Below are 13,954 nucleotides of genomic sequence, written 5' to 3' on the forward strand. Positions count from 1 at the left end.
GTATACTGTGAGGGGTTTGTGGTGCAGCTGAATTCACTTTGCCTCAAACTTTCTTGGACATACAGTAATACCACAGTCGCATCAAGGGGTGTTAGCCGTTCACTGCCATTCACTTATCTTCAGCTGCTCTGCTATTTGTTTTGGGTAATATTGTGACAACACGGACAGCAGGACACACATGAGCAGATGGACACCCACCAAAGCTGACCTGGGAGCAGGCCCCCCACCCTCTCCGATAACACACAAGGAGGTGACAAGCTGCACCCAGATGCCGCGGTTGAAACTTGAAAGTAACTTTTTCAAAAGAAAGAAGGTTTCCGGAGCGAGGAGGAGTCCAGAATTGAAGAGGGGTCCAAAGGCCACGCCCTGGTCTTCTTTCTTCTACGGAGGTCCTTTCTCCTCGGCATCTGGCTTCAAAATGAGACGACATAGGCTTTTAAAGGCCCATGATGTCACATTTTCATCATGGTTCCCATAGCCCTAATTGGGCCGTGAAAACCATGTGTTTTGGCCGAGAAAAAAAATTGATGACGTCACTTAAAGGCAATGAAAGCACAGCCAATCAGAATGGCTTTGCTTCAATTGCCTTTAAGATTACGTCATTAAAAGAAACATGGCCGTCCTCACATGGTACGGTAGCCAATCAGAACGTGGGAACTCCATCCCAACTCTGATTGGCTCTAGTATACCATGTGACAGAGGCTTGAGGGAGAACAGATGTGATGTCATTGAAAGCCTGTCACATGGTACGTCTCATGTCGTCTCATTTTGAAGCAAGACGCCGAGGAGGAAGGACCTCCTACAGAAGAAGAAGGCCAGGGCGTGGCCGTAGAAGACAAGAAGACCCCGGAAGAGAGCTGCAGATAGAAGAAAGAAGAATACAGATGAAGATGGATTACAAATAGAAGACCCGTGGATTGTTTTGGATTTTTAGTTTAATGTTTATTATTTTATGGTTTGTTATTTTATGGGTTCCTGTGCCTGGTGGATTGGTTTGAGAGTAAGCTGTTCAACGGGAGTCGGTGAGTGGGTCAAGTACTGGTAAGTGAACTAAAGAAATGTATTTTATTTAACTTGTTAAATTTTTAAAAAGTTTTTTTAACATGTATATTTCTTTATTTTTGGTATATCATTTCTTGCCACTGTATGTATGTATGTATGTATGTCTAGATCGATATAGACATACAGGGTAAGAAATGTTGTTGTTTTAAAAGCTTGCTTTGCTGTGTTTTAAATTAATTTGGCTATGCTGCTATGCTTAAATGTGTGTATAATGTATTTTAAAATAGATAGATGTAATTGTTGCTATTGTATGGTGTACTTTAGGTCAGGGTCAGGCTTGCTATTCTATATTGTATTCTTGTTGGTACTTATATTTTTCACAGGATAACTTGTTCTGTTCAACGCTTGAATTAGTTAATTGTTTAATTGTTAGGGATGGAATGTAAATTATTTAGGGATGTCATTAATGAATGCTAATTGATTTATGTTTACTGGATTGGTTTAAATAGTATATTTGTTTGGAGGTATTGGTATTTTGTTTTGAATGTTATTGTTAACATTCATTTGCAGAATGTATATGGTGCATAGATTGTATGCATCATATATACAATGTAAATGCAATGTTTTGATTGTCATTTGAGGTTTTTGATTGGCATTTGAGGATTTTGATTGTAAAATCAGATAGGATTATTAAAGGAAATTGATTTTATTGTAGTTTGTCTGTATAGAGATGTGTTGTTTGTAGTACAGCATGTTTTTGATAACCCTTCTACATTTAATTGTATATTGGTTCAGCATGTGTGTGTATATATATACAAAGATATATATAGAAAGGTGGGGTTGCAGACCTGCCTAAGACATGCAGATGAGCATACAGTTGTATTTGCATATTTGCTTTCCTGTGGAGGGTTTTTGTCACTTTTTTTACTCACCATAACGTAACTCAGTATTATGGTTTATATATATATATATATATATATATATATATATATATATATATATATATATATATATAATTGCATGATTAAGCCACTGTACAAATGAATGGGTGAAGGGTGGGTATCGGTCAGTGTGGCTTAACCCCTTAATTACCTTTGCGGTTATTATCCGATAAGGTGTTTAAGGGGTTAATTGATATCTGAATGTAATTGCAATGTATTGGCTTTGTATTGGCTATGTATTTGGTGAGCAACGAAAAGCAAAGATGTTGCTGGCGACGGGGGCTTCTTATTGATGAGGTCAGTAGTACTTTATTTATTTGAATATGCTAGTTAATGTGTTTAATAATGGGCAAATAATCTATTATCCCTATCTGGATAATAGTTATTTTGCACATTATTGTACTGTAGGTGTTAGGGGGGGGGGAGTGTATGTATTGAATGTATAGGCCAGGTTTATTTTTTTACATTCAGGGTTTGTTCCGTGGTTCTGCGTGAGACCTCTGGAGACCACCTGCGGTCTCCACGGGTATCTCACGGGTACGAGGCTGGTGGTTCCACGGGTGACACCTGCGGGGTTGAAGCGGTGGCCTCACATCTGTGGGGGCACCGTGGACCCGTAGTCTGCGGGGATGAAGCGGTGGTCCCACATCTGTGGGGCACCGTGGACCCATAGGTGCGGGGATGAATCGGTGGTCCCACATCCGTGGGGGCACCGCGGACCCATAGTGAGCACTCGTGAGTTTCCCAGACCCCCGTGGGAACCACCTGAGGCCTCGCAGACACCTGTGGGGACCCAATTGTGGCCAATGGTGACCCAAGGAGACCACCTGGGGGCCATGGCGTTTGGCGGGACCCACCAACAGGCCTCCAGAACCTGTTTGAAACGAGCTGCTGGTACCCTGTAGGTCTGTCAGGTGCCGCGCCAGCCCGCCGGGGACTCTCGTGGGGCTGTGTTATGAACCCTGTTTGTAAAAGGATAAACCATGTATTTATGGGGGGGCACAGGGGGTGGGTAATGTATTTAATAAATAGAATGATGCTTATTGTGGGGCTGTGTATTGTTTTTATTGTGGGTACTGGGGGTGGGGGGGGGGTATGTGGGTAGGCCTCCCTTGTTGGTAGTGGGTGAGGGTGGTTAGGCCTCATGGGGTGGGGGGGTTAGTGTGGGAGGGTATATAGGCGTCCCGAGTGGTGGGTAAGGGTCGGTTAACCCCTTAATGACTGTAGCGGTTAATAACCGCTATGGTGATTAAGGGGTTAGGGGACATTACATTGGATGTTTTCATTCTTGTGTCTGTTTTGCAGCAGCGGAGGGGGATGAAGATGAGGATGGCCTTCATCGTGGCGGCCGGAAATGGGTGAGTGCTATATGTATTTAATGTATTTATTGTTGTTTATGTATTTTAAATACACAGGGGGTGTATGTTGTTTATTGCTATGTTTATTGGGGGCAAATGTCCCCAATAAACATGCTATTCTGCCTTAACCCCTTCATTGCCTTAGCGGCTATATGCTATGGTAATGAAGCAGCATTTATGTATTTTAATAATATTGTGCGGAAGCAGGGGGTCCCCTGAGCTGAACCGCATTGATTTGTGGCTCAGAGACCCCCTGCTTCCCGAGTTACAGGCCCCGGTTTGGGGCATCGGTTACAGTGTCACCGCCATATTTATAGCGGACACGGCGCAAATGGGGTGCTATAAAGATGCCACCCGATGACACATACCGGGGCCTGTAACTCAGGAAGCAGGGGGTCCCTGGTCCACAAAGCAACGCGGTTCAGCTCAGGGGACCCCCTGCTCACAGTACACTATTATTAAAAATACATTCATGCTGCTTCATTACCGTAGCACATAGCCGCAAAGGTAAGGAATGATTGTTTATTTATATATTTGTTTTACTCATAGTGTAGATGTGCAGAGGGTCTCCGGAGCTGAACCGCTTTGGTTTTAGGTCCGGGGACCCCCTGCTTCCCGAGATACAGGCCCCTTTATGGGGTGCCGGTATCTCTCTGCTTTGTTTACATTCCGCGGTCACGTGATCGGGACCTTTAAATGCCGAGGGATACCGGTACCTCATAAAGGGGCCTGTATCTCGGGAAGCAGGGGGTCGCCGGACCTGAAACCAATGCGGTTCAGCTCCGGAGACCCCCTGCACATGTACACTATGAATAAAAGTTGTTTATAAATACTTTATATTTTGCCGATGTTTGGGCTGAGAGAGAGGCTGGTCTCTCTCTGCTGCAAACACCTATCGGCAGAAAAGGCCTATCGGCAGGTTATCAGGAGCCAGGCTGTTTCGGCACAGGCTCATCAGCAGTTTTGCTTTCGCAGTGATTCGTCAGGGATCGGCATGGATTCGGCCCTTACTGAATACTGCGAGGGCAAATCGGCAAAATAAGGCCTATCGGCAACCCTTGGCGATTGCACTTTTTCGGCGCTTACTGCATAGAGCCCTAAGTCCTGTACCATGTACCTCCTACTTCATTACATGTGTACAGTGTACATATGGTTTGTAAAGCTGCATGCTATTTATGTTTATCTATTTATGCTTATTTATCAGCTTAATTTAACGCAAAGTCAAAACCTGTACCATTTATAAAGATAATGACTAATTGTATTGCTAAAAACTGACATTTTAGGATCAGACATAAAGCAAAAAAAAAATCAAAGGAGAGTAAAAGCCGAATGGGAAATGATGAAATTAATAATCCAGTTTCTCTTTATCTCTTAGTAACAATGGTTTAACCATGTGAATTACGGTGTCGTTGTAGGTAGGATGGAGTGGTTGAAAAGATGAACCGTGACCATTGCATAAGGACAACCAGAGCTTCCAAAATGATCAAATGTCTAACCATGTGAAAAAAAGGTTCTCAAAGCTTTTAGTAAAGATGCACAGAAAATGCGGGATACACAAAGCACTTCCAAACAAACATCATTTATCTTTCCACTTTATTAGTGAAAAAGGCTACGGGCAGACATTGCCTTTCTATTTTCACTAAATAAACTTTTTTTTTTTAATGGCGTAGCAACTGGAAGCTTATTGGTTTGATAACAGGGCTCAAACAATAAGATCTAAAACATTTGTCCTAGCTTTTAAAATAAATAAATTAAACAGTAGGGGAATTTAAGGTCTCTGTATCAGGCAGTCTACATTAACAGCATGCTGTATAAGTATTAGCAGGCTCAATATATGCAAACATAACTTCTTAGTCATATCCCTTTTATACCAGCTCGGGTGTACCGTGTCTCTTCCCAAACTCACCATGTAGGACTACACTTGCTAAGCAGTCTGCTGCCATGAGAGACTCTCTATTGTGAAAGACATCTTATAGACCAGTAGTGGCCAACTCCAGTCCTCAAGGGCTACCAACAGGTCAGATTTTCAGAATATTCGTGCCTCAACATGCAGTCTTTAACGGATCCACTGATTGAGATACCTATGCCGAAGCTGAGATATCCTTAGAACCTGACCTTTAGGACTGGAGTTGGCCAACGCTGTTAGAGACATTGATGGGCTGTAAGGTGACATCCAGGACCGGAATATCTGACTTAAGACTGCTTAGTAAATATGGCCCAGAGTCTCTCGCTATATTATGTGCACTAGGACAGGCGTATTCAGAAGTACCTTCTTTATGCTTGCTTAATGCCAAAAGTGCCAGTTTTTTGGCTATTTACTTAAATGTGTTCCCTGAGCGCATTAAACTGAAACAATAGCTTCTTGGCAATTCTACATTTCTGTTGGCATGTTTCACAGACCCAGTGAGAAAGAATAAATGTTTCCATGTACTGAGCTTTGTAAAATATAGAATATTTTATATATATTATAAAAGTATTTTGGATTGTTTATTTGTTACATTATGCATTTCCATGTTTATGATAAATTACATTCACGTATTGTCTTACAGGTTGTTAGTTGATGTTAAAATAATGATATTTTTTTAATATTTATTTTCTGTAAAACATTTTTTTTAAATAGTTGATAAAGAAACCCAAGTAAATTTAATACACAAATATGTGCATTTTCCCTGTGTAGAAACTTTCTTGTTGAGATTAACATGCAATAAATGGTTTTGATTTGCTTTTTATCTTTGTCACGTTGATGAAAGCAATTAGCAAAGGACATTTCAAGTTGTATCACTTTCAAAACATATTAACCTTCTCATAATGTAGTTTATAGAAGGACATTTTCATTGACAACTGTTGGATGCAAGTTCTTCCCAACGTAACTGCTTGCCCCCAGCATTTTACATCTTGTTTTTAAAGCTAGGTATAAATATTGTAATTTATTTATACCTTGTGCAAAAAACAATATCTGAATTGTGTAAAAAAATAAATAAATTGCGTTTCCACTGCCCAATTGTCTTCAAAAGTGCTTTGCGAATGTTTTCGCAATTTTTTCTTTTACATTTGCGCTTTTGCTAATTATTGGAAAAGTTCACATTGTGCAGAATTTCTCCAATTTTGTTAATATTTCACAAAAACGTTGCCAGTATTTCTCCAGAATATTACCACTTTGACCCAGAATTTAGAGAAAATGAGCAGTGTATAAAGGGCACATGACATTGGACGGTGATTTTTAAAACTTGCAGATCTTTTTTTTTACAAAGATTGCTGAGTTTTGCGAAAACTTGTATTTACCCTCTTTTGTTGTACATTCTCCTCTTACAACATCAAATAAGTTAATATTAAGTTCATTAATTTAACATTTTCATATTGAATATTATAGCTTAATATTTTAGAACATACAGAAATAAGCTTCCTGATTTAAAATATGGACATTAATGGCCTAGGATATCTCAGAAAGTTGAATTATTAAACACTGCAGACCGCCTAATAATACATGTTATCAATAAAATAAAAACCATGTAAAAACAAACAGCCTATATATGTAATTATTTCCATAGAACAAGTCATTGCTTGGATATTAATGCCATGGCTGATTTAAAGGTCCCCAGCTATACGTCGGATGTTTACCTCTCCCAATGAGGGCGCTAGTTATAGTTAATGCTTTGTTTGATGATTATCACTTGAATATTACAACTTTATACAATGTCACAAACGACAACAGTTTCATTCTGCAGAACCATCTCTTTTCCAGATGACACCCTGATTTACCCCGCGCAGGCTCTAATAAACCGTTCCACTAATGCACTTTATTAATGAGACATGATCCTTTTTTATTGAATGTATGTGGTCACTGTTTTGAAAGTCATTTTATTTGCCCATTTTCTCTTAAGGTGATCATTGACCACACATAGCTGGCTCCGTAATTGCTTCACTCAGGTCAATAACCATTGAAGTATTCCTCAATAAAGCTAATGGCTGCATATTAAATGTTCCCAGAGACTACCACAATGTCCAATTTACCTATTCCAACATCTAAGAAGGGAAATGAATGAAGAACGGTAGTGTCATTAAAAGTGTGTGTTATGAACTTGAGGAACTAAGGGAAGTATACTTTAACCCAAGTGCCTATTTGCATCAACAAGCAATAGACACAGCACTTAAAAACTTAAAAGAAAATAGCAAAACAAATTCCCTGTGTAGACGTTGTGTTATTAATGAGGATACTTTATAGACTACATTTATTTAGCCTGAAGGCCAGTCAAGTCTGGAAGTACGCTCGCAGCTAAATACTCACTATCTGGTTCTGTCGGGAGGCTTTTTTCTACTGTTGAAGAAATATAAATATACTCAAATTTAGGAACTAATTGCTTTTTTTGCCAGCTGACTTGAAAAGGAACGGTCTTTTTGATCACTTGGAAAACTTGACACATACACAACATTTCTGGAAATTGAAAATGAAAATTTTGGAGCAGCAGGGGAGTAAAGAGCGCATTGGTAAGCTTTCAAAAAAGTATTAGCAATGGCAACGACGTAAACAGAAAGGGGACCGAGTGTCAGATGAGAAGCTTTTTCATTAAACATTTTGATAAACAAGTGTACAGTGAAAATATTTAGGAAAACATCCCTGAAATATAATAAAACGTGGGTGCTTCCAAGAATAGGCTATGCTAAAATATTTTAAACAGTTACAGTACCATTGACCGTACAGTATGTATGCACACAAGTAATTCACAAAGAATGCAGACAGCGAGTAAAAGGTAAAAAAAAAGTAAATAAAAAAACAAAGATGTGACGTTGAAAAAAAATGGGAAATAAACTTACATCTATTCTGCCATCCAGTGAAGAACTATGGTCGAGATTTATGAAACAATGTGATGCAGGAAATGGGATCATGTCACTTTGGCATACAGCCATAAAACATATGACTTATCCAGTTCTGGATCTGAGACCCAGATTTAGTGATTTCCCAGATTAAGGGCAGGGTCTACAGCCCTACATAAACCAGGACTCAGATAGTCAGCTGAATGTCTGGGAAGCAAAACCGTTGTGATACTGCTGCTGTTCTTTGTTATATTTGTTGCTGAATTAAAGCTCTTTAGTTTGACAAGGCCGCTTCCTGTGCCTCTCTTCACCACACTCCCACAAACCATGATTAGGCTAAGCACACTTTAGGGACCATCAATGTCTGATATCGATCCGCGTGACATGTGCTTTAGTTCTTTGTTCAATGCTCTGTAAACACTATCTCCTCTCTAGGATTAGTCATAGTAAACTGAATTATCCCACCGTCTTGAGGAACTCCATTTGGAAGTTGGTTGGGTTGACAACAAAATATTCAGGTGTGTGTTTTTTGTTTTTTTATTAACTGCATGTAAATCTCTTATCATTCTTAACTGATCTTACATAATATGTGGTTGAACCCTATTTTGGCATCACATTGCAAAGCCAGCTTCCCACTAATGAGACAAAAAAGGTCGAATATGTGGTCTGTGAGTAGGTTTCTGGCTCTGCACTTCTGTAACCCAAGCTGTGCTGAAAAGCTGTGTAATGCGGCAGGCATAAGCCTATGTGGGTCAATGTTAAAATGGACATGAAGTTAAAGGTGGCACTGTGTTCTCATTTGCATGTCATTTCCCAGAATCCTTTGCTGCAGTGGAAGCATTATATGCAAGGAGATCATGGGGGAAAGCAGGGCTGCAGACCTGTCTGAGACATGTGAATGTGCTCACACGTGATATTTTTATTAAGTAATCTTAAAAATCTAAAATTGTAGAGTAAAAACTGACGCATTAATGTTGCTGATATGATGCACACTTGAGTTGTCAAAAATGTAACAATGAAATGTTTATAATACTTCATTGATATTTATGTTACTATTTTAAAATATAGACATGACAAGAAAATAGTAAGAGAATCTGCAAGAAGTGAGTGCTTACACGAAAAAAGTGCGGTCCAACACAATTCAGTTTTTAAAAACAAAATCTATTGTAATAGCAACACCAACAATCATATGCAACAATATAAATAATAATATTTTAATAATATAATAAGACATATGCATCTATACGCTCTTTGGAGCAGGGACTCCTTTTCCTAATGTTTGACTTTATGTCTGTAGCGCTTGATCCCATTATGTCACCTATTATTTTGTCATGTGTATTACTGCTATAAAGTGCTATGTACATGGATAGCGCTATACAAATAAAGATGTACAAACCTAATGTAAAAAGCAACATTCAATGCTTTATTTGCAGTGTAGCATGGTAAGAGGAACTATAGCAATGTTCATGCCCAGCAGATCCCCTTCCCGCGCAGAGAATGGGCTAAGAGATGAGCTCAATGTTATTAGATCTCTCTAATCTCTTTATACAAAATAGCTTCATCATGTGCATGATACAGATGCAGCGGCCGTTATTCGAACAAACCACGGCACCGTTTTCGTGTGCGCTGCTTTAATCCACGCAGCATTAACGTGGCCAACCGCCCCAGGCACACGTGTTTATCGCGGTTGCTTTGTTTGAATTTCATGGATTGTGTGCAATTAAATGCAATGAAATGAATGAATTGTAATGTGTACAGTACTGTGCTACTGTGTAAATTTCAGATGTTTAAAAGCCAGAACACTAAAATGCCATTTTCTGCACTCACCGCACTCATGTCTTAAGGCGGTAAGGTAGGAAGAAATCCCGCGCCATCACATGGGTATTCCGAGGTATACACCGCGTGAAGTGTTCAAATAACAGCCGCTGCATCTGTACATTATTTGGACTTTTATACATTATATATGATATCTGGCTGATAATAATATATAGCATTGTAGTGTATAAATTGCAAAATCACAATCCTAATGGAAGAACACGAATGTGGACCCTATTACTCATTAGTTAATTTGTGATATCAGCAACTCCAAATATCTCCCTTTAAACATATGGTACGGTCATTATTAGTAGAGATGGGCAATAATTTTGAGCGTATTTGGCTCCTGCCGTGTATTGGCCGGTTCTTTGGCCACAGATTTCCCCGGATAAATCTCCAAATGAGCGACTCGTCTTTTTCAGATTTTTTTTTTTGATCATCGACAATCCAATCCGCAGATTCCGCTGGTGGATTTTAAGAATCCAATCCGCTTGTGGATTGCTGAATCTGCGGATTGAATTGGTTAAATCCACCAGCGGATTGCGGGATCCTCGGATTGGATTGGTAAAATCCACCAGCGGATTGCATCCAATGGCGGTTTTTGAGTGAAACTGGAACAATCTGCAGATGGATTTTACCCCGTGGAACAGATTTTGCAAAATGGATTTTGATAGTTTCGCCTTTCTCTAGTTAATTATCTTTAGTGCTTGTTGCGGTAGCTAGCTGGTCTTGGTCGCACCCCCTTCTTTTTGCCCCCTGTTTTCTTACCTAGGGACCTGGGCGGTAGAGAGCAGGCTAAGGGCATGGGGGAGGAGGGTAAAAGGTTAAGGAAATGGAGGAGGGGTCAGGGATGACCACTGGGAGAGGGGGAGGAGGAACTCACAGTATTTATATCTCATTCTCCCTCCATTGTGTATATACAGTATATAATTATGTGATATGAAGGTTATTGCATGGGTGTGTTTGTACTGTCACTGTGATTGGAGGGCATGTTGGGTATTTGTGGGTACTATTGTCACAGCTGTGGCAAGGTTGCTTCATTTGGGGGGATAAAACTATAATTCGGGTGGAGGGGGGTGATATTCTGAGGCAGGGCAGTTGGTGAGAGGGGGCGGTATCTGGTGGGCGGTGGGTACAGTGAACTGCCTGAGTATGGCAATTAAGTTGAAAGGAGCCCGGTGCTGGGTGGTACATGATCAGGGGAGGGGGGCACAGCTGGGAGGTAACCGGCTGGTGCCACAGTTGGGCGGTACCTGGCAGGAAGATGGGGACACAGCTGGGCGCTGTTGGTCTTTAGAAAGGCTTGGGGACTCTGGCAAAGTAAGGTGGTGGTTAAATGTTTGTACTGTATAACATCATGGTTAATATAGCTGTGCCTGTTTTACCCTCCAGCTCGGTGTCCATGGTTATTTCATACTATGGGTGGAAGGTTGTGGTGGGGAACGGAGAAGAATGGTGAGTGGGAGAGGGGTGGTGGTCTCGAGGCGTGCGAGAGAGAGATATGCTTTGATCCCACAGTGACTGACAGCAGTGTATGGCATTAGTAGGGATTCAGTTTCCTGATACATGCTGCAGCCTTCTGAGATACACAGTTTCCTACTTTTTTAGAAAGAAACCGAGTAATGTGCAAACCAAGTACAGAGGAGTGCACAGTGGGTTTTATGAATGTCTCTGCATGCTCACTGTGACAGCCCAGAGCCAAACCGTCTGTGGAACATTAAAAAAGAGGCAAGCACCCTACTTCTGAGTTTCCCAATATTCACTTCTGAAGCCGGATGGGATGAAGATACAAGGGACATCATAAGGAATCCATTCCCTTTCCTTTTGTCCATTCTAAATGCAAATCGAAGCCTTCCTGGCAGTTCGTTAACATATTAATGGATATGCTATTTCATTTCTAAGATTGCTTTGGAAGTCAAAAATGAAATACGATGAGGAGTAAAGGGTAACTCAGACCAATGAATCAGATTCAAAGCTATTTCTATTAGACAGAGTATTTCCTACATATCACTGGTACAGATCTACAAATGACAATGTATATGCATTTATCAGTGATTCTAATCTAATCATTTCTATTAACATGTCCTTTCATGGAATGGAAACACATGGAAGAGATACCGTTATTATTGTTACTGTTTTCTCATGCAGAGTTAAACGTTCTTGTCTGTAACGCTAGTGCAGAAACCAGAGGTTTGCCGTTCCCCTGTCAGGGCAGTCAAGGAGAGCAGTTTATGACTGGGATTCACTAAGCACCGACGTGGGTATTGTCCACCAATCCGGCATTATCTGCATGTGATTCCCCACATCAGCGCTTAGTGAATCTCCTCATATGTGGGATAAGTGTGTTTGCTAATTAAGACAGCAGAAACATGAGTTGAGGCATCACAAGTGCTATAAATTAACTTGCAGTAATTATAGTCCATTGTGTTAGAGCTGGCTGTGTAAGCAATACAACCTGCCAAGCTATAACTACTTTAACTTGGTTTGATATTCATTAGGGGTTTTCAGAATCCAGTCCGGGATTTTGCTCTTGCGCACCCTCTGTGGCAGGATCGTCCATTTTTGCTCCTGGCAACTTCCTATAAAAGGACAGCCCTGTAAGCAGGAAGTTGCAGAGCAAAGTTACAGTTCATGCTGAGTACATGCAACGTGCTTACCTATTGTCTTCCTGGTTACCAGACCCGGCTCACGTACCTTGACTATTCCTGTCTTCAGTCTGCCTCGACTTCTGTATTCACACCGACTATGCAACTCTGCCGCTAGCCCTGACCTTCAGCTTATGACTCACAACTCTATCAGGACTGTGTCCCTCACTCAGGTCGGTACTTTCACCTTCCTACCTCAGCTCTGCGGGTCGCTTCCTGCTTTGGACGAGCATCATTACATTTTGCTCAGCCGAAGAAAATTTCTTAGAAAATAAGGCGCAGGGGTGTAGTCCGCCGAGAGAAATTACAATGTTGAGAAACCGGGAATTAATTGCCTTAAAATTAGCTGTTGAAGAGTGGCGACATCTTCTGGACGGTTCCACGCAACCCATCACTATATTAACAGATCACAAGAAGTTGGAATACATTGAAGGTGCCAAGATACTCGGGACTCGACAGGCGAGGTGGGCTCTCTTTTTTACACGCTTTTTTATTTCCTTTCGACCAGGATCCAAAAATGTCAAAGCGGATGCACTGTCTCGACAATTCTCTTCAGAAGACTCTGATGAGAGGGACCATGGGCCCATAATTCCATAATCTCATATTATTTTGGCAGTTTCATCCGCTCTATTTCAACGGATTTCAGAAGCACAGCCGGAGGATCCTAGACCTACATCCGAACATAAATCCAAATTATTTGTACCTCCCCAGTTTCTAGTGAGGTGTTGCAGTGGCATCACCAATCCAAGTTGGCTGTGAGTTAGGAAGACCTCGGATTTCATACAATGCCTCTTCTGGTGGCCAGATATTCACAAGGACGTTAAAGACTTTGTAGCCGCATGTTCTGTCTGCGCTCAAACAAAGGTATCACAGAGTCTTCCTTGTGGGTTGCTTCATCCTCTGCCGGTTCCTACCAGACCATGGACCCACTTGTCTATGGACTTTATCGTAGAATTACCGCCATCAAAGGGTATGATGACCATTCTAGTAGTGGTCAATCACTTCACAAGGCAGGGCCATTTTATACCACTCAGGAAATTACCCACTGCCTACGAACTTTCTGAAATTTTCACCAAGGAGATATTTCGCCTTCATGGTATTCCAACTGAGTCTCCGACCGTGGCTCCCAGTTTATTGCCAAATTTTGGAGAGCATTCTGCAAATCAATGGGGATCTCACTCCACTTCTTGTCGTCATACCACCCTCAGTCCAATGGCATCACGGAGAGGACTAATCAATCCTTGGAGCAATTTCTACGTTGTTTCATCTATGAAAGTCAGGATAACTGGGTGGATCTTCTTCCTTGGGCAGAATTTGCACGGAACTCATTGAAACACGACTCTATACAAGAGTCCCTTTTCTTCTGTGCCTATGAGTACCA

This window comes from Ascaphus truei, chromosome 19 (assembly GCF_040206685.1).
Source record: "Ascaphus truei isolate aAscTru1 chromosome 19, aAscTru1.hap1, whole genome shotgun sequence".
Lineage (NCBI taxonomy): Eukaryota > Metazoa > Chordata > Amphibia > Anura > Ascaphidae > Ascaphus > Ascaphus truei.